The sequence below is a fragment of the Bombus bifarius genome, unplaced genomic scaffold (assembly GCF_011952205.1).
Source record: "Bombus bifarius isolate JDL3187 unplaced genomic scaffold, Bbif_JDL3187 scf7180000009145, whole genome shotgun sequence".
Lineage (NCBI taxonomy): Eukaryota > Metazoa > Arthropoda > Insecta > Hymenoptera > Apidae > Bombus > Bombus bifarius.
Window position 1 is genome coordinate 1,337,290 of NW_022884930.1, and position 24,699 is coordinate 1,361,988.

The 24,699-nt window shown below is 40.0% G+C and overlaps 1 pseudogene; it reads left to right on the forward strand.

Moving 5' to 3' along the window:
* The first annotated feature begins 1,414 nt into the window (after positions 1 to 1,414).
* Positions 1,415 to 24,699, forward strand: part of LOC117213971 — a 108,331-nt pseudogene continuing 85,046 nt past the window's right edge.

The following is a 24,699-nucleotide window of genomic DNA, read 5'->3' on the forward strand; positions in this document are numbered from 1 at the left end:
GCGACGATTCGATCGTGAGATTAATCCGTCGAATGTAATTGGAAGGTCGCAAGCATGTCACAAGCTCGGAGATTTACGAGCACGTGTGTCCCACACAAGTGATTCGTGCTTTTGTTTTCGTAGAGAGAATGTTAGCCGTATACGACGAAAAAGACTATTTCGGGGTCGAAGGAACCACCGCGAAGTTCCAACGAATAATACCACGCGAGCGATACATTCAACCGGGATCGATCATCAATCTTCGTCAGCTTCGAACGTTCCTTTCGTTGGATCATCTCTGGCAAATATGCAGGAGATCGAGCGAGATTTGCGAGAGTTTCGTCGCGATTAAACGACCGGTGATATTTCATTTCGACTGATAGATAAAACCAACGATCGGAATCATTTCCCCGTTTCCCGTTATGCTGCGAGCCTCTAACTTTTGTAACTCGCGCTTTGAACGCTTTCGCTTTGGCCGTTTGCGATACGAGTTGCTTCCAGCAAAGGATCTAATTTCAATTAACGCTTTCGCTATCGGCATCCCTTTTTTCCGTTCGATGTTCATCGCAACGACGGCATTCGCTTACGCGAACTGATTTTTCCAGACTATTTTAAGACGTTTTCGCGTTAGCTATCTAATAGACGTAGAAATGAGTTGCTTCCGACGAATTTATTTTTATTTCGCCAAAAAATCGGGAAGAAGCTTGTCCCTATACCTAGTATACGCAATTGTGCTTCGTGAAAATTCAAAACACACAGCCATTCTATATTTTATTACGAAAGCACTTCCAAACGGAGAAATTCGAGTGGTTCGCTGTGGTCGCCTATTCGCGTAAGAATTCTACTTTTAAATGAACGTTGATGACTCCAAGGGAAACACACGATAAATCGCGCTTCTTATTTTCAGCGTGGAAGCAGATTTAAAGCTCGATACGTTGCCAATCTCACGTTATCAACCTGTTACCTGTATATTTAGTTGTTCCTCAGCTCGAAAATTTTCAAAACGTTGCCGGTGGCAACAAATTTTTGAGATAGTCTCTTTGTAAAGCTAAGTTCGACGCTTGGACAAAGTATCGATTTTAACAAAGCAGAAACGTAGCTAGCGAAGAATAGAAACAAGAAGAGGGAAGAAAGAATTACACGCGGCGTTATCGTAAATTCCTGTAGGTTGCCGCAATGAATGCAAGTTGCAACTAGAAACGGATTACCGCGGCCGCAACGACAAAGCCCTCTTTTATTTGTAGTTTCCAACGTTGGCGCGTTGATCATCGGGACGATATCAAGTTGCTGGATCGGGTGTTGCGGCTTGGAAAGCTCCAGCTTACGAAGATTTTCCAGGACAATGAGGGCTTCGTAGGATCACCGCTTACGGCGTTGTAGTCGCCGGATCCATCGGAAGCACGTGGTGGTGGCAGAGGTCGCTTCTAAGACTTGCGAGCTTTCAAACTGCGAGCAGTCAGTCGCCAGCCGACCGAGCTGCACGAGTCGTGAGTTATGTTGTCGTGTTTTGTCGCAGGAGATATCGTCCTCGTAATACCGTGACAGCTTTTGAAACCGCGAACTGTGCATCGTTGTCGGTAAGTTCAACAACAAAAGTAAAACTTTATTCGTTGAATTGCCTGAACATTGTCGGACGATTAAATTCAAATAATTTTGATCGCACGAGAATCACTTCGTGACGGGGAAAAATGTTACATTTCGTGTCTAGTTGATCGGAGAAATTCGTATTTTCCAGCGGCTTTTACTCGTAATTCGCTGGATGTGTTCGAGCTAAACGTTTACACGTAGAAATCGCCGGAATTAAAATTACACGGAGAAATGATCGGCTTCTTCTTTTGTAAATTAGCGCGACGGATGTCATTCAACCAACTTTTGGGAAAGTTTCCAACTTTTCGTATGGAGAACTTGTTTGCGCGGGAAAGCTGAGAGATTTTAAAGATAGCCATGCCCTGTCGTATTCGCTTAGAAAGTTTTAACTCCGGCGGAAGAATCGGAAGACTGAAGCTTCGGCGAACTTTCTTTTCGCGACTTACCCTTTCCACGCAATGCAAGTTTCTTTTTTTTCATGAAACCATATCGATGGGTAATAGTATCGTAATAATATCGAAGAATTTATTAATTTCACCATCGTCTGTTTCGACAACATATAATCTCATCGTATCGACAGCGTCTAAAGAATTCTGCGAAGAATCAGCAGCGATAAAATAATCGCTGTCCGCGTACACGATCTTCTAAATATCTGGCGATAATTTAACCAACCAAGGACACGGTGTCTTAGCTAGAAATGTGAAATTCTTGCATGTGGCCCACTTCGATGGCCAGAGACAATAGTTCAGCCGGCTGGATGTTCGAGTCTCGTTTGGCTGCCACAAGGAGACTCCGCTGCCTCTCGTTACAATCGCAGTTTACATTCAACATGTATACGATAATATTCGTGCGGTGACCGTGCATCTTTCGCGGGGAGATCGATACGCGGCTCGAGTCCCTAGCGTTGACTAATTACGTGACTTCTTTTTGTTCGCGCGACGCTCGTTATGCGGTAGCTAATTAGTTTCCTGAACGGTGTCTGGGAGGAGAAAAAAGAAATGCTCCGGACATCTTAACTCGTGATAATTATGACGTATGTGGTGTCAGAGAGCTGGAGATTGAGAAAGCGGCGGAAAGACGCGGTGCGCGGCGAACGTTGACGCGGTTCATGAGCACGCGCCAACTTAAATAGAAACCTCGAAAACTCGTCTAACGACCGGTCGTCTCATCAAACACTTCAGCAAGCCTTGTCAAAGGCTACACGAGGCCAGCAACGACGCTATTCAATAACAACGCAGCTGGGCGCTCGTGAATTTAATCCTTCGTTGCCAGTCGCGATATTTCGAATAAAAGTGACGGCGGAAATGTGGTCTGAAAATTGCGCGCGTATCAGGAGGCGCAGCAACTCGCGAGATCTTTACAATAATTTCCTTGGCGCGATAAAGAAAGTTTCGATTGTCCTGATCGGGTCGTCCCGGCGCAGCTTGAACGGACTGCTTGGCAAAGTTGCAACGATTGTTTGATTTCGATTTTCCTTTTTGCTTGTTTTCGCTTGCTCCTTGCTTTTGTTCCGCGGAATTGAATACGCCTGCGACTTGTTACGTTAACGCGGATCTTGTTAGCGCGAAGAACTACGACGGTACAGCGGATGAAATTGCGAACGTCGTTCGGACAATAATCGATGATTTTTTATCTTTGATTTTTCACCTTTCGTAGCCACTCGATTTCCATTTACGATTTCTTATCGTTAATGTCAATCGTATATAAGTTAATCTTTGTATTTTGTACTTGTGTTTTGTATTTTTGTATTTTGTAATTATACTTTAGTCCGATAGTCCACGTCTTAAAACATACGCAGCAACGATGAGCAAAACCGGTACGTGACTTTGTAAATGACGAAAGAAGGAAAAATAGCTACGTAGCTTCAGGGACGTTTAATCAAACATCTTGTATCCTTTTATTCTCCTGTGTTCCTCATTCTAATAATTTCATCTTATTTCGTTCGAGGTTAAGAAAATTCGTGGTACGATGTTGATGGATAAGTTTGTGCAGTTTGATATGAAAGTGAAGTTTGACGTTTCTCGTTACTTACAGTGTATGTGCCATTTACTTTCAGGATGCGCAATATGCACAAATATTCAGCTAGGAACGAACATTACGCTAATATATTTGATACATCTCTCGAAGACATGTTTTTTGTCGCAAAAACCAACGGGCTATAATTCATCTGGTTACTCGTATTTTTCGGTAGTAGATCTTCGACATTTTATTGGACCTTTATTCCCTCGTAGATTCGCTTCTAAAGGACTCGTACAAAGAATAATTTATTAACCCGGAAATATGAATTACGCTATTGCAAAGCTGTTCGCGGTATTAAACACGATCTTTCATGCCTAGAACATTATGTTTCTTACGGCGTGAACGGAAAATTCCGTTAAAAAATTATTCTAACTCGTAAGACGCGTGACACCTTTTCCACAGCTTTCTTATAAAACTTTGTCATTTATTGGATTGACAACTAAATGATTGCAGATTTTGTCGATACCACCTAATGACACAATCCGCAATCGCTTAGTTGCCGATCCAATATATCCTACCGGAAATATGCGAAAGAACGTGATCGGTACGAAAGACGAACGCGTCGTTAAGAATGGTCCGTGAACACAAACCATAGAAGTCTGTTGCGAGCTACTAGGCTGGGTCGTTCGATAATCCATACACATTTTCATATAGCTGATATCGAATTCGGATATCCTGATTATCCGCGCGAATTCGCGGCCTAAAAATTACCGTTCGTCGAAGCTCGAAAAATCTAGAAATAGAGAGAGAGACGGAGAGCGAGAGAGGGGCACTTAGGTTCGATAGAATGGCCGCAATTTGAAAACCACCTCATTAAAATTCCTTTTTTTTTTTTTTCCCCGAAGAACAAAAGGCATTTTTCATTACGTGTTCGATACGTGCACGGTGTCGAAATTGAATCTTCGTCTAAAACGTCGTACGTTCGCTCGGGATTACCATAGAATTAGAGTTCGATAGACTTCGACAAAGTTTCAGAAAAACAAGGCCAGCAATTTCCTTCTCCGCCGGATAAAATGCCAGCGCTCTCTTCCGTTTATAAAGCTTTTCACGATGTTCGAGAACATCCACAAACAGAATTCAATTCACCCTTCAGAAGCAATTTGTCGCATAAACACGGAAACGGAAATAGAGAAGATCGGAGATGGGTCGACGATGACCCCGCTTTCTGTCCCCGGGCAAATGTAAATCGCCACCACGTTGCAACGAACCGCCAACCATTCGGCATTTTCTTAACGTTCCTGACAGGATGTCGCGCCTTTGCCAGATTCCCAGTATGCAGAATGCTAATTGTTCCTTTAACAAAGGCTGCAAGCTCGTGCCGTTCCGCTTCCATGCTTGTCCATTCCAGGTTACCACCGACCTGAGAATAGCTTCTGCGTCGAGAGTCGCTTCTCCTTAGCTCCTCTCGTATCCTTTCGTGGCAATTTGCACGTGAAATATTTCGTCCGCGAACGATCGACGCGTTATTCCATGGTTTAATTCATCGAAGAATCGAAGAATTTTTTTATATGCGTATCTTCAAATAATATCGTCGGACTACGGATTTTTACGCGTTTACGTGCGTTTAAAGGTTGAAAAACGCACAGAATGCGCGTAATGCGGCAAAATATGCGAAATATGCAACGCGTAGTATACTTGTTACGATATTCGGTGTGGAAGACAAACTTCTGTCTGGATTTCATTTTTTTTTAATTACATTCGTAAAAAAGATATGAACTCGCGGAAATTCTATTGCATAAATTGCACGCTCTAATTGTGATCAACAAACGACGGATGCATCTAATTCCTTTTGATACATGTATATAAATCGTTACTATGAAAAACTATAAGAATAGAATAAAATTGAATGAAATATTGGATAAAAATATACCCTTTTGTCCCGTGGATCTTCTGTTCGAAAATTCTTTGATATTCTATTTGGAACGGTACAATGGAAAACTTCCGGAATCCGCGTAATTTTCCCTTACGTGGTTAAACTTACAGCGATTCCGCGATCAAAATCCGCATGTAATATTAATAGGGTCTTTTTAATAAGCCGCTAATAGCGAATGTAGTTTTTGAAAATATTCCACCAAACTTTCGCATCGTTAAAATTGCAAAATATGTTATAATAGAGGACGAAGAATTTTTTAAACGTTCGAGAATTATAAAGTTAAATTATGTTAAAGAACGTTTCACGGGACTATTAATTACAAAAATAAAAAGGTGGTAAGATTGAGCTATATTTCTGCTAACAGCGCTGACTTGCAGCTTTCCGCGTTTAGCATATGAAGACGATAAAATACTACATATACGTATACATGTACATATACATATACAAATAGAGAGAGCACAGCGCAGTTAACATTGTTACTGAAATCGCATCCTGAATTTTTCAAACAAATTTCCTAGAAAATGGAATTTCTTACCGAGTGATTCGACTTTCCATATGAATCAGCCAGGTAAAATTATCATAAGCATCTAATTAGGAAGTGGATTATAAAAAAAAACTACTATGTAAATGTAATTATTCAGCCATAGAAATTCGAAGGATCGAGATATCTAAATTTCACATGTCTCGAGTGCCCCCGCAAGTGATCAATCGATTCGAGCCATTATCTCCAAGTTATATACTAAAATTATAGTTCACACGCTTTATGTCGAAACTTTATGCCAATTTCTTCGATCGATCGTAAATGCGATCGATAATCTCATTGCACGTGAAATTCTCAAGTACGCGGTTTAAACGATCGGCAAATCGAAACGATATGAACGAAGGAAGTCAGATTCCTTTGCGTCGATCGTCCGAGTTTCAACTATATGTTTCTTCTTTTTTCCCCGTATCCTTTCGAAGGAAGTCGAGAAATTTGAATGTCACGAACCGTTCTGAAAAATGATGGCGCGGTGAACTGGTCGATCCTTTGACACGCGAGCCTCGCGTTTCATCTGGAACGCGACGCTGATTTCAATAAGACTTTATGAGTTTTATGGTCGAGGTGGCAAGATCAAAGTGTCAGGGGAATTTCTGAAACCGAGTTTTCTCGGACCAAGCGAAGAATTACGTCTGGAAACGTCTGCAATACGCTGCAGAGGTTCGATAGGTTCGATCAGCTGAAGCACACACGTGGCAGTAGACAGCGAACGGACGCGTTATTTCGATAATCGATTCCACGCGCCATGTCGAATAATGGTTTACACGATCGGTGATCCATCTTACTCCGGTCTAGCATGTAAACGACTCGGTACAGCGAACGGAGCTCGTAAGCCGTCCGTTCAATTTCCATCGAACCTGTACATCGGCAGGAATAGAGTCGAGCTTGACAAACGTGTCAACGTGAACGGCGCAATCCAACCTGACGATTTCCCTCCACGTAGAATCACGTGGAATCCATGATCGTATCGACCGAGATACCGATACCGATACGAATTTCGATCATCGGACACGTTACTTTATTGATCGAATAATTAAACGTCGGGCCCCCCTGCCCGATTTAGGTCACCGATGAGAAGCATCGAAGCAATCGATATTACGAGCCAAGGGATCAGCATTAAATCGTTTAAGATTACTGGGATATTTTGCGCTATTAATCCTCGGTCAGAGGTCCTTGTAATTTCTCATTTGCTATCCCCTACGTTCTTAAAGTTATGCCAGGTATTTCATAATTGTGTTCACCATCTCTTTTTCAAGTGAAATATGAAGTCTCTGCATAATAAATTTCGCTCTCGGGTGATTTGGAATTTAGGTAATTTAAGAAGGAATCAACGTTAATTTGAAACCACGAATGATAAAATATCGGACAAAGTAGACGTTTGATTATCAAAATACCGATTTCAAGAGAACCATCGTCCATCGGAACGTCGATTAATGAAAAACTTGGAAATGGTCCTGTGTAAGGGAGATTGGAAACAAGAATTGCGGAAGGTTATTGTTAAAGAAGCTTCACAGTATTTTATACCTTTTTTATATTCGGGGCTTTCCACGAGATGTTAAAATGAAGCTCATATAACGCAGCATAGAGTTGCATAAACATTTGCCTCAGCTTTTTTTTATTTACTTCAACAAACTCGCGAGAATGTTTTTCATTTCAAACGAACTGTTTGTTGACCTCGAAATCTCATTTGCTTGTTTGAAAATGAGCGAGAAATGGCGGAGGAGTACGGAAAGGGAGTAAACATGTTGCAAATTGCTTATTTTAAACGACTTTAACCTATCAAGATTTTCGTTCAAATATTAAAACGGTCAAAAATATACGGAGATTTTATACAAGGTGTGCATGAGACTCGATTAATTTAGATTTATGTTAATAAATAATATTGCGACTAATTACGTTGGTGTTTTCGTACGAATCGTCCAGTTTCCGGGGAATTATATGAGTTTTTAGGTATCGAAGTTTTAAAGTACGTAAAGGATTGGCAGAAAATGCTGCTGACGAACTTAAAAAAGTTAAATTACTGGAACGGGTAAAGAGCCCAAGGTATAGAAAAATAGCTTCTGTAGAAGAATTTTACGGGAAATTGGTACAAAATATCAGTAAAATAGTACGAATATAAAAGTATATTTTAACGATGGTTCCGCTGAAATTTTAAATACTTAAAAATGTTTAATATTCCCTCGTACTTGGTACATTAGTACGTGAAAATTATCTGGACGCTCGATATCGCATTCTGGAAATCACTTTCAGTACAAGTGTATTCATATAACACGTATAACATGCTAAATCCTGTTTCATCAGCAAATTACAAAATGCACATTTTAAATCTTTTCTCATTTTTACACCAAAGCTTTCTACCCTATCGATCACTAAAGTTTCAAACTTTTATCAATTTCATTTTCCATTAATCGCAAGACTGTTTATGTAACATTTGTTCAAACACGCAAAGTACAGAAACTATAATAGATCGTAGAACTGTTTCAATGTCGAATATCGGTCTTGCTATTAGGTTGTCCGAAGTGCGTCTTTCTTTCGCAAACGCGTTTTTTACAACAGTGCACCTTTATACGAACGTGAAACCAAGTCTGTGAAATGTCGCGGTGTTTATCTCAACGGAACAAAGTGGATCGTACGTAACTCGACAAAATATAAAAATATAAAACAAAAAGCGTTGTGCGTCTATTATTCCCTGATAAAACGAAAGCTTCTCGGACAACTTAATATTATCCCGTTTTATGATATAAATACTAGGTGTTTTCGAGTTTACAACCCACTTTAAATTTATTTTCTCCATTTAATAGTAGTCGTTTTAATCCAACTTCTTTATTTTAAGGCGTACTTAAAATACGATGCAGGAAGCAAGCTTTTTTCTTCGTAGCATAATTTATATCATTCTTGTTAACAGAGCGCTGCTCTTGCTTTAATATTATATTCTGCAGCGTTGTCTACTCTTCAACGTTGAAATTAGTAGAATATAATTTCGGTATTTTGAAATAAATCCCACGTAAAGTTTCAGACGAGTTTCGATCGAAACAGACAGTCGAATAAAATTAAAATAAAATGGAATCCTGTCTTAGTAAACGTTTTCAAATTGACGAAACGCGATATAGCACCTAGGTATTACAATATTATGTTGAATATTCAGAAACACGTATCTCAGTCGCTATCGTATACTGTTGCGAACCAACAAGTAGTACAAGTCAAGCGATAATCAGACACAATGGTAGTATTCATTTTCGCTTCAAATTCATATTATTCATACACTTTCGCGATAATTACTAACACGTTGTTCCGTTATCGATCAACCGAAATAATATTCACGTTACAACATTCTGCGTTTTATGCAAAATTTCAACTTTCCTGTATTTCTTAACGTCTTTGATTCGGTTTATTTAGATTTCACGGTTCTTGTGAATTTTGCCAAAAGCCATTGACAGAACAATGATACGCGTGGATAAAATAAAGAAAACCGCTTTGCAAGCGATCAAAGCAGTCAGATGCAATCAATTGGAATTGGTTGTGATGGGTTGCTTACTTCCAAATGATATATCGAGTGGGCTTTGATTGGCGTTACCTTGATCATCTTCTAATCTATCGTTGGCTCGTACACAGCCATCAATCGATCTGTTACGTGGTTTGGTATAATGAACGCTTTTGATACTGTTTATCGACGGCCAGCGTTCCACTTCAACGTCGATACTCTAACAATTAAATACCATAGCAAATATATGTTGTGATAATGGCGCTATTAATTGTCCGAATATGCTATTGAGGACTAGATATATATACTAAATTAATACCAAGCTGCAGATGTATTTCAAATCTGTAAAATAAATGCTATTATACATCGTGTTTCACCTTATTTCTCTTTATCATATTTTTCCCAACGACGTTCTATACACGTAAAATCGTATAATGGAAACGGAAGTACGATTCTTCCGTTTGCTCCAATGTGCCAAATTGAAATCGAAAAAATACAGTCGATATATCTGTTTTCAAATGCTGCATTTATGCATGTGCATGACTCAATCAAAAAAAAAAAGAAAAAAAAGAGGTGAAATTTCACGGAGATACCTTTACTCGATTTATTTTCGTTATTTTCATTTATTCAACTACTATTACGGATACAATGTATTTTACAAAAATATTGCCAATATTCATTAAAACATAATTGAGGGAAAACCGGGAATGCTGAAATAATTTTGTTACGAGTGTTGCAATTCTGCGTAATAAATATTCAATTATGTTACTCAAATTTAAACATAAAACGCATGTGAAAACACGTGTGTAGAAACTCCTCAATCGTTTCGTTGTAATCTCGCGTGAAATATGTTACGTTAACATTTCATTAAAAACACTCCAATAATGTACGATCGCTTGCACCGAAGAGTCTATCAAATTTTTCAACGACGTCTCTTCTTCGTCGTTAACCTGCATCCACGCAAAACTAAAATTTCTCATTTTCCATTAAGAATGCATTCGGACAAAAATTTCGTTATGTATTCCTGTGGACAAAGAAATAAGCTGTATATTCTTGCGAAGACAATTTGTGCCGTCCTTGGCAACACACGTTTCTTATTTCTTCCGTTCTACAGATTTCTGGAGGTGCCAAAAAATGCCACGGGCCACGTGTGTAGAGCAATACACGTTCGAGTTATAGGAAGGTGAACGAAACGTTCTTCCCACCATGAAATTGCGTTAAACTTTAACGTATTCCGTTCGAGAAGCGAGGAAATATATCGCGGAAGGCACTTCACTTTTTTCAGCCTTTTTCTTTATATTCGCGCGATAACCCGAGCCAGTGTTTCATCATCCGTAGGAAGTCGGTCTGCCAATAAACTATTTCCGTCCGGCGTGCCGGCGTAAGATTAACTTCACGTGCTACGTTAACACTGGAATAGGTCAATGGCATTTAGAAATAACGATAGAACTGAAAAAAGGCTAGCGCGTTCTTCCTCGGCGTTTTTCGTTTCCCACGAGTTTCTAGCGTAACCAAATTGTACCGAAAAATGGTTGGTTTCTCATAAACACAACGTATTGGGTTGGCAACTAAGTGATCGCGGATTTTGTCAATAGGTGATAATATTGACAATCATTTATTGGCAATCATTTAGTTGCCAACCCAATATCACGATCAATGTGCGAACAGTGCTTTTGAAAATCATGTTTTAGAGGAGGATTCGTCTAATACGTAATTGCGAATTCCATTCTGCATTTACAGTAACGAACAGAAAGGTTGCCAAATTATTTTATAAGCGTGCTAAATTTTCTATTAAACGTTTTGAAATATCGTATCGGCAACGGTAATATATGCTTGGATATATGGACATTACATTGGTTCGTTACTCTTGCCACATATAATTTCATTTTGTAAAATTATGGTGCCCTTTCGTGCCATTTATCTCTCAAATTTATTAATTTCGCCCGCTATTGTGCATCTAACGAAGGCGGTGGCCATCTTCTTACACGTGACTCGAGTATTTTGCATTTCGCATCTCGTGATACAAATATGTGTCACGTACTACTGAAACTCGTGTTACTTGAAATTTACGTAGAACAGTGTCTCGTGTTCATCGCCGTACGTTTAATTCTGAGTTATTACTGTACGTAAGTGCAGCAATGCCTTATGATGAAAGCGTACGAAGGAGCAAGATGAAGATTTATCGTTCTTATCAGTCCCGAAATAACATTCACCGATGACTAATATGCCTTAGATTTATGTTATTTCCCCGCTATATAGGTTAAGTAGGGAATTATACACTTACGTGTTTGGTAAAACGAGAGATTTTAAATTAACGTGACACACTCAACAGTAGAACTATCGACGATTTTCCATTATAACTCAAATTTACGTGGCGTGAAGAAAATAATCAAGTACGTTCGTTGAACAACGAATTTTTGCACATTTATGAGAAATTTAATGCTGGAGAAATGTGTACTCCACAGTACACCTGTGAATACAGTACCTGTTACAGTATTTGGTAAACTAAACAAATGCTAAAACCCTGTCTAGGTCGTATTCTTCTGTCAACGCCGTTAGCCGCGCTGGAAACACTCGTTCCCGGCCGATCACGAAAGTTAAGCAGCAGCGGTCACGGAGCGGTCTAGGATGGGTGACCGCTCCGTGAGGCGTTGACGAAAGAAGGAAGGAGGCGCACCGAAGCCATTTTTCCGGGACCATCCAAGGAGCACGAGGCAGGCAGAAGCCCCCGGGACACAGGACTACCCTGGGAAAACACCGATGGATCTGATATTTCTTATAGTCGGGTGGCGGCTGGCCGGTGCCCGCGACACTAGCCAGTTCGCCGATCCGGTGCGGAAATTTCGGAGAAGTTGGTGGCCCCCACGGAGTCCTGTGAGCATCCCGACGGATCTGATATTCTCTCATAGACGGATGGCAGCTGGCGGTGTCCGCGGCACCTGCCAGTGCGCCGATCCGGTGCGGAGAATTTTCGGAGAAGTTAGTGGGCCCCACGCCTGCCAGGACCACGTCGAACCAGGAAGAGGCGTCAGGGGACGGGGTCCCAGGATGACGCAGCAGGAGCGAGGCGCTGGGGGGCGTGGTTCCCCCCCAGCGGTCCAAGAAGAGCAGGACGCCTCCCTTCGACAAAGAAGGAGAGATAGACGCCCGGGGGCAACCGGAGTAATTCGGGAGAGATCCCGGGTGCATCTCGACTCAGGCGTCAGGACAGGCCACCGTGGAGGTTTTAGCCGGTAAGAATCCGGCACTACCCAGCGCCCTCTCCCCGGAGGGGCGCGGGGTGCCTATGAAGGTTTCCTCCACGAAAAAAAAAAAAAAAAAAAAAAAGGTCGTATTCTTCTAGTTGCGTTCATAAGAACGTGAATCTGCGTAGATATCCGAAGTCTGATAATCACGTTTTTATTTCGCTCAAAAGTGCTAATATTATTTTGACGAAGAAATCTGTTACGACCGTTCGCGGAGAGACGCGTCAGCGAGAGGCGTAAATTCTCGCTACGATTCTGATAATCGACGCCGCGAATTAGTCGTTCCCCTGTTTCGATTAGGATAACAGAGGTGGATAAAATCAAACGATTTTAACACTGAATTAACAGGATTAATATAAACTTGTACATTTAACAATATTTAAAATTATAATGAAGACGTCACAAATGATTTAAAGGATGATACAGTTAGTTTGTTACAGTAATTCGACCCAACTTCATTATATTTCTCGATGTATTTGTTAGACTAAGCGACCTGGATTTTACTCGTCTGAACCTCTCGATACATTCCGTTTGAATCCTCAAACGATACTGACTGCTCTTCGAATTTTTCCTTTGTCTTGTCTGGGAGACGACCCCCACGACGCTCGCGTCTCGCAACTGTTCGCGCCTATGATCACGTATGCCACTTTCTTTGTGTAAAACAGGGGACTGAAGGCGAATCGATGTTTCTAGAACTCGCTGCTTGACGACAGCTATGCGCTTGTCACGACCGACACACTTCAAATCCGATGAACCGATGACGGAGTGCCTAACAAAGTGCCTAATGAGCCATCGATATCCCAACGGTCCTTCTGCCGAATGTTCGAGAAGAAAGCGTGCGTGCAACGGTCGCGGACGCCTAAGAAACGCGTGAATAATGGGGATATCGAGGGGTGACAAAGGAAAAAGAAACAGATCCTATCGAAAGTCAAACTGTAAGAGCTTCGGTCTTGGAAAGTCATGGCTGGAGTTCAGAGGCAAATTGTAATTAGCGTAAACCAAGTGTTAAAAAATAAATTCTCTTTTTATTATTTTTTCTTATTTTTTATTTTTGTTTTCATCTTCGATTTTTTTTTTATTTTACGTGACACGCTTATCGCTACTTTGGATATACTTCGCCGGTCATGTAAGACGATCTGTCTGCGACACTGTAGTACCCAGGAAGACGGTTAGGAACCCGGCCTATAGTAAGCCTCGGGGCGTAACAAAATCCTTAATAAGTAACGCGTCGATATTCTGACGTCGAAAGAAACTAATTTTGCCGATTTACAACGAAACAAATAGAAAGAAAATCCTACTGACGTTTCCGTAGATAGTGTCGGAAGAAGAGAATCGTAGAACACAGAACGTTCGTAAAAATATCGTTGGCTACTTAAGGATCCAACTTCGCGCTTTGTTCCTTTCATCGAACAACGAAATCATACGTAATCGTAAATGTGAAGTAGCCGTATGCTTCCTGTAGGAACACGAACGGATGAACACGAACCGAGGCTTAATAATTCGAGGTCGCGTTAAAATTTTCACGAAGTTCAACGAAGCGATACCGCTTGCAAAACTTTGCTGCGGCAGACCGCGCGTCGGGGAGTTTCGGTGCATCTTTTATTACGTGGGGGAAATCAAAGACGTAAACAATTTATTTTCCTAGCCCGTGCATCTGCCACGGTGCAAATCTATGCATTCTGAATTCATCCGGCATATCTTTGACACGTACGACCGCCAAGTAGCAGCGTTCGGTTGTTGAAGTTGCTATTGCTGACGCGTGATTTCATCGTACGTAGAGGGAAATTTCTGGCCAACGCGATGCTACAATACAAACGCGAAAAATGATACGCCTTAGGCCATGCGAAAAGAATAGCGCGTGCCTCTTGTTGCGTGTAGACGGAAAGCGAAGAGAAAGAGCAGCGCGAATATCGCGGCAAAAAAAATGCATTTCCTCTATCTTCGTTTCTATTTGTTCGCTAATGGAAACTGGAGACGTTGAGAAATGTGTGCGAAAAGGATATTACGGAATATATACCGCGAAATTTACGTGTAAGATCATTTCTAATTTTATTTCCATTGTCTCAGAAGGAACGTTTTAAGAAAGAATTTGTTCTTCGTAGAATATGAATATGTAGAGCGATCGCAAAATGTATTTGATTTGCAAATGACGAGTAGTTTAACCCGTTAAAGACCGGATAACGATATAATCTGTATAACGCGATCTATCGAATCTGGCCATTAATTCTCGTCACGAAGCACAAGACAGAAAGTTGATCGGACGAAATCGTTCGTTGATGAAAAGCGTAGCTTTAAAGAGCGGAGTCGCGCGATTACAGGGCGAGGATCAACGTTCGAAATTGTAGTAAGCGCGTGGCTGTGAAATTTAACGCTGCCAGTTAACCCCGTTCAGACTCATTAATTATAGGCGTGGAGTTGCATTGGCCAGGGAGGCACGCGACACGCAGACAATCTAATTGAAAACAACAAACGTTAAACAGCCATTCGGGCTTGAAAAGATAACACGGCGTCGGTGCGGTTGTTGGCCAGAGTTGTCAACTGCAACCCTGTCAACTTGCCGGGCAACGAGAGAGAAACTGTTGGTTAATTAGAATACCGTTTAGCCGATAATCAAAAGGGAAATTAACGATTACTTCGACGACGTTTAATCAATGGAAATTAGATCGGTAATAAATCGCGTAACGTTAAAAGCGGTGAAATACGTCTACCGTGAAACGACACGCTCCGAGATTTCGGATATTTTGCAGTGAAAACCCATAACGAGAATATATGGGACGTAAAAGCTGAACGTTGTGACTTATGGAAGCTATACTTTTATTAAACTCTGCGTTGACGACTTGGTTGGATCGATCAACGTTGATATGACATTTGCTTGGCATTCATTTGGATAAGTCAACGATGATATGACGTTTGCTTAGCATTCGTTCGAATAAAACAACGATCACACGATATTTGTTTAATAGCATCAATTTCAAAGTGGCCGAACGATACTCGAAACTCTTGAAAGCTGACAATTTATTCAAAGCATTCGTCTGTTTCAAATTGTTGCTTCACGCGTTGCTTTTCGATACCTGCGTGGTTTCCCCTCGAATCGTTTTTCACATTTTATTTTTTTCAACAAATACTTCAATATACGCATATGCCGATTTTTCATTCGTTTAACCGAGATACCGTTGATTCGTGCATTTGTTCCGATTTTTCGTTTAATCATAGACCGTTTCGATTTTGCCTTAGTTTTCTCATGTTCAAGTTTTATCTTTGGTTGAAACCAGAAATAAAATCATATGTTGTTAATTATCGAAACCGTTTCCATTCTGTTAAATTGTAGATTATTCGGTTATCTGTGACAACAGACGCGATATCGAAAATTGATATTTCTACGGAAAACATTCGGAATGTAACAATTTGCTAATAATATGCAAACTGTGTTTTCCGTAACGTCGTATTGTCTTTATCGCAAATATTGTTACGAACGACCTAGTATCTCGTAATTAGTTTCTACCAATAATTAACTTTGGGGGCCGTATGACTTACAATCAATCTATTATACAGTACATAAATCTGTTCTTCAATATTAATCAGCGAAAAGCCTGAAGGTATATTTTCTATATATTAAAAAGAATAGCGGCAGAGGCAGACAGACAGATAGACAAAGAGTATGTGTATATGTAAGCTTCATATTCATCTTTAGAGGAACAATAATATTTGCCTTTACATATAACAAACGCAACAAAAGCGATTCAGCGAAAATCACTTTTTCGCTCTTGTCAAAATTTTCGAGTGTTTTGAGACGACTAACGTATCAAAAGCTGTCGGTAGAAAAAAAGTTATAGTTTTGAAGTATTGAATTCAATTCTGAAATCGAAGTTTGTCTGTACCGTAGAATTTTATTGAAAAACTTTGCTGAATAATGTATTTTAAAACAAAGTATACCTGATCGATTCTATTGGCAAAAAATTGTTAAATTTATATCGTTTACAACCTGAAACAAAGATCAACGATGTTTAAACTTCATATGTGTCTTGCCATGGAAAAGTCCATGGCGCGTTGAATATCTTTTCACGCGTGATCTACACAGAGTGGCGTTGTTTGGCCAAACATAATCCAGCGGAATAAAAGTGCTGCTCTTACCGCGATACAAAATAGAGAAAAGCTTCGCAGAAGGCGACTGATGAACTACAGTCCCTCGAAATGAAAACTGCACACTCATCAGGATCAAGCCGTGGCTGGCCGCGTGTACGTGTGTGCCGGATTAAAAAAATAAATAGGCTTTCGGTGGAGCCAATAGAAAGAGATCGAAATTACTTGCAAGCCAGCGATATCGAAGCAAGGCGAGTGGAAAGGTCAAAAGAAAAATGATCGAACGTAGCGAAGTAGAACGCTGGCGTTTTACAAACGTTGTTTACCTTCAATTTCAGCCGAGCTGATATGCAACACACAATTGGAAATAGTTCTCATGAAAATTTAAATTTATCGGACCTCTGATACAAGAATGCATGACCCTTTTTCCTCCTTTTCTTTTATCGTTACGCGCACCAAGCAAGCAATATACCCAGCCGTGTACCATATACACGCGGAAACGGATTTCAACGAAACTTCAAACAAGGAAACGTGCAACATAAATTTACTCAGCGAAAAGAACAATGAGTGGATTCTTCTTAGCGTTTTACCGAATGCAAGCGTATCTGACGTGGAAAATGGAATATATTAGCAATAATTTTCGATATACTTCTTGATAACAAGAGAAATATAAACGTTCTTCCAATCGAATGGTTTTTAGATCGTGGTATGTGTGAGTAGAAATAAAATTCTCTGTAAAAAAGAAGCGACGCGTATTATTACGAATCGCGATTCTCGATGATGATAAGCCGATTAAAAATATTAGATCAGCAAAGCAATGCATCAAGATAATGCCAGTTAGAATATTTGATTAAAAAAAAAAATTGAAAAATTAATTTTGTATTACGTATTTGTATAAATAAGCGAGTAACCTACTAACTCAGACGTGATTTAATCATTTGACTCGCGTTCATACAATTTTTCAATGTCCCTGACATATTCCGCATACGCCCGTCGACAAAATGATACGTGTAAAGCAGTGATTATGCATTTACACTGTGCCACCACCTTCGTCTACCTATTTTTATAACAAGTGTTGTAACAAAGTATCGATTCTCGGGTAAATAGGAGGACGTTACAATCTTCCAGGTAATTTACATTAATGCGCTTAGCTGCAAAATCTTGTTACCGCGTTGACATGATCATGTCTATGAAGTTATCTTGTCTATGTAAGGAACAATTCGCAAACTTCCACGATACTTTATGATATCAAAGTGACGCACTAAACACACTCGCGATTCGACTGATCGATACTTTCGCAGATGTTTAAGATTCGTAAAGATTTCTTGGTTTTTATTGAACAAGTTGCATAGTACGTTACAACATTAATGTCCATTCGTTCGTTCGTTCTCTGCTCATTCTTAGATTTACGAGACACAAATGAATTGTGCTCGTTATCGGATCGTCGATAAATTATTACTCGAGTCATAGGTTATCAAACACACTCGTGTAAGATTCGAGAAACATGCATCGAGATTTCAAATGCTAAAACAACTTCACCGCTCCTTGTAGCTAACAAAAGTATTCTAATTTATATTCGCTTTTCACGTTCCGGTAATCCATGCATTACGTGTTCGTAGGTAATTCCATATGCGTTTAAGCGTGATACATGATCCGTATTGCATCGTTCGTGAAAAATCCTCTCGCTAGACTTGCGTCATATTTCTTGTTTAGCACGCGTGCCACGCTTGCACATATGCTAACTATAACATACAGATACGTAATACCGGAGAGTGAGACAATTATCCGAGACTTTGTGGTTATAGGAAGTCTATCGGTGATGACTCTAACAGACGATGCATAGTTTCATGAGAAGCGACATGACACCCTTGATTTAATTACGTACGAAGAGAAGTTTAATGATATTTGTATACTTTACTAGAATGTTGTTACCGTGGCTGATGCTAAATATTTAAAAAGAGGTGCCACGTCGACCCTGTCAGAAGTTTCATTAGAGAAGGAGGAGAAGAAAATAGCGTAACAACTGAAAGATATCTAAGAAAAATCATTCGTGACCCCAGTTATATTCAAGAAAAATGGCGGTATGCCGTGCGCCGGTATTACCTGTAATAGAGACGTTTTTTCTCAATGGAACGGAAAAGGTGTCCGTGAAAAATATATGAACGAAAAGCGGGAGGAAAATTATAGTTTGGCCGTACACTGTATGCTCCTATTTATGCTTTCCTTCCTAACTTCCTGAATATATCATCGTAGAAGCTGAGTATACTTTTTAACGTTAATAAAATGTAGATATCCAAAGTACTTTACAACAATATTAATTTAACGATTCGCAGCAACAAGGAGGTATGTAGCTGCGATATTCGAATCGTGTTTAGCGAAAGAAAGACAACGGTGTAGGTTCCATGTTCAGAAACACAAAAATTTATTTTATTAAATTTACTAAAAATTACTAATAATTACTAAAAGAACAACGTTGTAGATTCCACGTTCGGAAACACAAAAGTTTACTATTACGAATATTGCTTGACTGCGAATTTGTAGGACGTGTGAAAAAATATTTGAATTTTAATTACTTTCTGTTGATTTACTCGAATTACTAAAAAATGGAGCTGCCTCCCTATTACAGCAACTTCTTCAACCAATATCGTTCCATGTATCAAGCATCATGTTGAGGAAAATATTAGGTTGGTATGATCACTAGTTCCTACATGCAAAGTTGGTACGACTTCTAACGACGTTCTTTTGTTTTGGCGTCCGCCGCGTGTTAATTATCTGAGTGTATCTGGTGTGTTCATATGGCTGTACATGGTGGTGAAATACAGGATATAAAAACTGAATCTGTGCGAATCAATTAAATATCGAACTCCAAAACCTATTTAATAACACATCAAATACTATTATCTACCGCATTTTATTTTGTATACGGAAGAACGTATCTTACAAATTTCATTGATATCGACGTACATATGTCATCGTAACTAAATTCAGGCGGCTGTTATATGTACAAAGCGAAATTACTCGGAACATTAACCTCGACAAACATATGTATCGAGGTCGATGAAATCGGTGAGGTTTATTGAAAAAATATAATTCACTTCAGAAATTCATCGAAACCTGCGAATCATAATCGTAACGATTTTCTTCGTTTCGCGTGTGCCGTGTTATCGCAAACTACCATATCTCATCGTAGTTCCTTCTCGCAATCCAGCGCGAAAACATTTATCCATCAAACAGAATCTGCCCTTCGAAGATTGCACACGATGGTTTCCATTCGATCACACTGCTAATCAATCGGTCCAAGGTCCCTTACATAATTCCAATAAAAAGGGAAAAAGCGATCAGTAGTGCTTTTTCCTCTTTTGCAAGGTAAAAATGGCTCGCACGTTGTGGCTGGCGTGTACTCGGTGATCCCTGCTATAAATTCGCTGGATTACGAACTGCTAGGTGATGGCGTTGGTGAATGTTGGGGCAAGGTTTCGCCTCGCCACCTCTCGCAGGTTAGTTTCAGGAAATACGGGCCGGGCACACTTTGTCTTCGGTTAAATGACACCGGAATTGACCGGAGCCAACCTTTTAAAGCAGTATCCGATAAACGAAACTCGAACGAACAAAGGCGCATAGCAAGGCCCCGAACGATCGGCCACAATGAGAAGGCAGCGGTAAAAATCGTTGCTGCTTTTTGCCTTTGTGCCCTCGGCTCGTTGTTTCCTTTCATTCCATGCCGTTTTGTTTAGAAGGTTTCACGAGTTTAATATTTACGCATGAAACGTTTCCCAAGCGCTTTTATACGTTCCGCTGCGCCGTTTAACAGAGCTGCAAAGAACGCGATAACTCGACCAGCTAAACCAGAAGTTGCAGCCGAACTTTGATAATGACTTTGTTTTAAAACTCGCGCGCTACAGTTGATGAATATTAGGTGTTATTGGAATCGCGATGGAGTACTCGCCGTCAACTTCTCCTTTGCCATTTTTTTCTCTATCAATCTTTTCTATTTCATTGTCTTCATCCGCTAAGAATCGAAATTTCCTCGCTGGGTATATTATTTTGCAATTATTTTTATTTCCATATTTCATCGAGCATTAGAAACGTTATTTTAATAGTTTTGTTACGCGGATCGAAACATTCTGTCGCTACGTTTTACTCGGAATTTTTACGTCTACGATTTCGATCAAGAGCCTACTCGCTTGTTTCACATTGTCGCGAAATTTTCTGATTGCGTGAGACGCGGTACAAAGAGGTCTCACGACGCTTGTACGTCGTAAAATTATTACCGTTCGATTTTCCAAGACGTTATATCGTTAGACGCTCGATTTTCTCACGCACGAAATTATGATCGAACGATCGAATTACAGTGGCACCAGGTAAATGGCGTGCAAGACTTATTCAGGTTTCTTCATCACGAAGTATCGTGAGACGTATAATTCGCAGCTTTGGAAACGAAGTGACAATTTCACGCTGGCACACGTACACAGAAAGACGAAACGGTATCGAACCTATCGATATCAGTTGTCGCGGTCTCGTTTCCGAATTATGAAATTCGAAACTCGATGCAGGGTGGTAGTTGGTTAACCGTATGCAATCGTTATAATCAAGAACGGTGGAGGCTGGTAGCTCTTCGTGTAGCCATTTAGGATCGTTGTATGGGCGCACACCGAAACCCGACTCAAAGTTACGGTCTGCTGTTAATAATTACATTAAATAGACATGCAGAGACCGTACCTCGCGCTTCCCTTGGGCCACCCTCCTGGAATTGAGTTTTTAATTAAACGCGCACCACTCATCGGTCAGCTCGCGGTCTGGATTAACGAATTTATTGGGAAATCGTGTTATCCTGCGCGCGTCAATGCTCTCTAATTAGGCTGTAGCCTTAGAGTGTCTGAATTTCGTCACACAGATTCTCAGATTTCGGATTAAACTGTGACAACACTGTGTATTCGGGGTTTAATAAATTCCTATCGAAGGTTAATGAAACAAGAAGATCTCGCTTTTCCAAGTAATACGAATTGTTGAAGTAACTACTTCAAGAAAAACTCTACATCTTTATTTATGTATATCCGTGACCTAGAGACTGCCATTACGCAGAAGTATTCTAAATACGAAGCGCTACGTATTATTGTACCCTTGAGTATACACTATGTTTTGGGTTGCAAGGTCTAGGAACAAAGGAACTAATAAACAGATTTCTATTTATGTTCCCTGTAGCCTCTAGTCCAAGCTATAAGGTTAACTTTTTTGGTAATGTCCTTCTGGTATAAATATATGAACGTGCTCCTTATCATTCCATTGTTCAGTAACACTAAGAGAGTAAGGATCTGAATCAGCATAAACTTATACCTTTAATTATTTCAATATACTTTTCTATTACAAATTCATCCTCCCGTTCTTCAATCAGTTAACCTCAACCTCAACGCGAGTAAACTCTAATTTTTTCCCCCTTTTGGCAGCTATTTTTTATAGAAGGTTGTTTTAAACAAAAGATTGCTTAGTGCTGGAAGAACCATAGAATATTTTATAAAGTTTCTTCTTGGAATATATGTCGACGTTTCTCGTAATCTAAACGTTAAATGTACGTAAACGTGAATCTCTGACAGGAAAACTTTGGAATCCTACAGTTCTAAGATGAAAACGTAGGGATAAAACGAAATGTAATGAAAAATGAACGATAAAACCTACGTCAAATATTATCGACAAACAAATAGATATGACAGTCTCGTAATAATTAATTATTAAAATTATCGAATGAAAGATCAAGGTGAAGACGACGATGGTGACGGAGGAGCTGATATAAAATAAAATCCTCTGCAAGCTGCCAATTTGTATCGCGTGACTGTGGAAAGAATCGGTAATCCGTGCACGTAGCACGAAATGCATCCTGAAATTGTAGCACAGTGGTCTGTGGTTCGAGTTGGGGCATTCTCGATAGACCGTCGGTGAATGGGTGCATCGCAAATGTCCATTTTTATTATTTTGTTCGACCATCTGACCGAAGTGGCTCGATATCGCGATGTACTTACACGCCGAGAAGGTACGTTCCCGATGCTAGCGGAACATGAAAGGGAATTTTTACGAGCAATCTCGGATCGTGCATAAAAGTAATATATTTCTGTGTACTTACGCGTTCTATGAGAAATCGACTACAGAGTGCTACAGGGAATGATGAATAAATTGAATTATTTGCCAGACAGAAGTCTCTTACATCTATAGGCAAATGTTACTTTTACTATTTTTATTGGAAATATCGACAACTTGAGAATATTACCTGCAGCGGCACACGAACTAGAGAACAATTTGAATCATGTTGTTGTTTTGCCTCGGAGTATCAACATCGTTAGAACATACATAATGCAATGATAAATAAACTCCGGGTAAAACAATGTGGCTGCTACGTGCAACCGTCAAACAAAGACGAATTTTAATTTTCCTGCACTCCCCCGACCAGTATAAATAAACGAACGCGATCGTAGGGTGGTCACTAGGTTGCAGTTTTTCAGTCTCAGTCTTTTATTTTTTATTAGCGATTTTATTAGCGAATCAGTTACTACCGAGCGTCTTAGTGAACATTCTCTGTATCTATTAATTATTTTTAAATATACAGGTTGGTTGGTAACTGGTAGTACAAGCGGAAAGGGGGTGATTTTACGCGAAAAAAGAAGTCGAAAATATAGAATAAAAATTTTTCCTTCGAGGCTTTGTTTTCGAGAAAATCGACTTTGAATTTTCGCTCGGTACGCGTGCGGTACGTTATAACGGATCTCACTGTAGATCGTTGTCTCGATGGAAAAATTAAAAAAAAATAAAATAAAAAAAAATTTTATTCTATATTTCCGACTTCTTTTTTCACGTAGAATCATCCCCTTTCCGCTTGTACCACCAGTTATCAACCACCCTGTATTTGACGGTTTCAACATCGAGTTATCTCGTCATTTAAACAACAACTCAACCGACCATCCTCTACATATCTATATTATGCTGCCTAATGTCTATAGAAATTTAACATCTATCTCCAGCCATGTGAAATAATTGTTTTTCATCTGCAAACAAGATGTGAGAAGTCAGGATTCTCGTTCGTCGTTCGCTAGTGACAAATTGCAAAAGCTAGAGAGATCTGTTTGAAACAAAAATTCGCGAGCAACGAGCTATTTCGCTCTTTCTTCCGAAACGAACGTGCCAAATTTATGTCCGACATCGGTGAACAGCAGCAGAGCAGCAGTAGTTGCGTGCAATCTGGCGCCATGAAAATCAGTTGGCCAAACACACGGTTTAAATGACCGTAATGCGCGTCCAGCTGTCCGCGAGATTCAATTAAACGAATGTCGGAATGCATACCGCGAAACGATTGTTTCGAAGGCGGGGCGGGCGTCCTATCGTCGCGCGTGATCACGTTTAACGGAACAAGGGTAGAAAGAATCCTGTTCATTTGCATTCATCGACGAGTTTGCAGTCACGAGATGCATATTGGAATGGTAAAAGCGGATCGTGTAGCTTGCAGCTAGAGCGTCGACATTAGCACCGTGAACACGTACATTATAGATTTCTGTTTAACAAGATCTTTGTTGCGCGCGTTTAAAATTGAAATTCACGCAGCAAACTTCTTCCGACTAAATAAAACAGGTTTGTTATAGACGCGCGCGAGACAAAGAGCGCGTTGCTTTTTCAAGGTAAAGAAACTAGACAAGCTAATAATTAGTCGTTTCAACGTTAACGCGTCGATCGTCGAACAAATTTGCTTTGCCTTTCTCACAGAGGTAAAATGCAGTTCCTTTTTCGAGCCTCTCGAAAGTCAAATTGATCGATTCATTTTCTGTGAAGCTCTCAATATCGTGAATCAGACAGGCGATTGGAACTTCAAATCTTAAGAGACAAATTACTTATTTTCGTGAATTTCTTTATCGTTGAT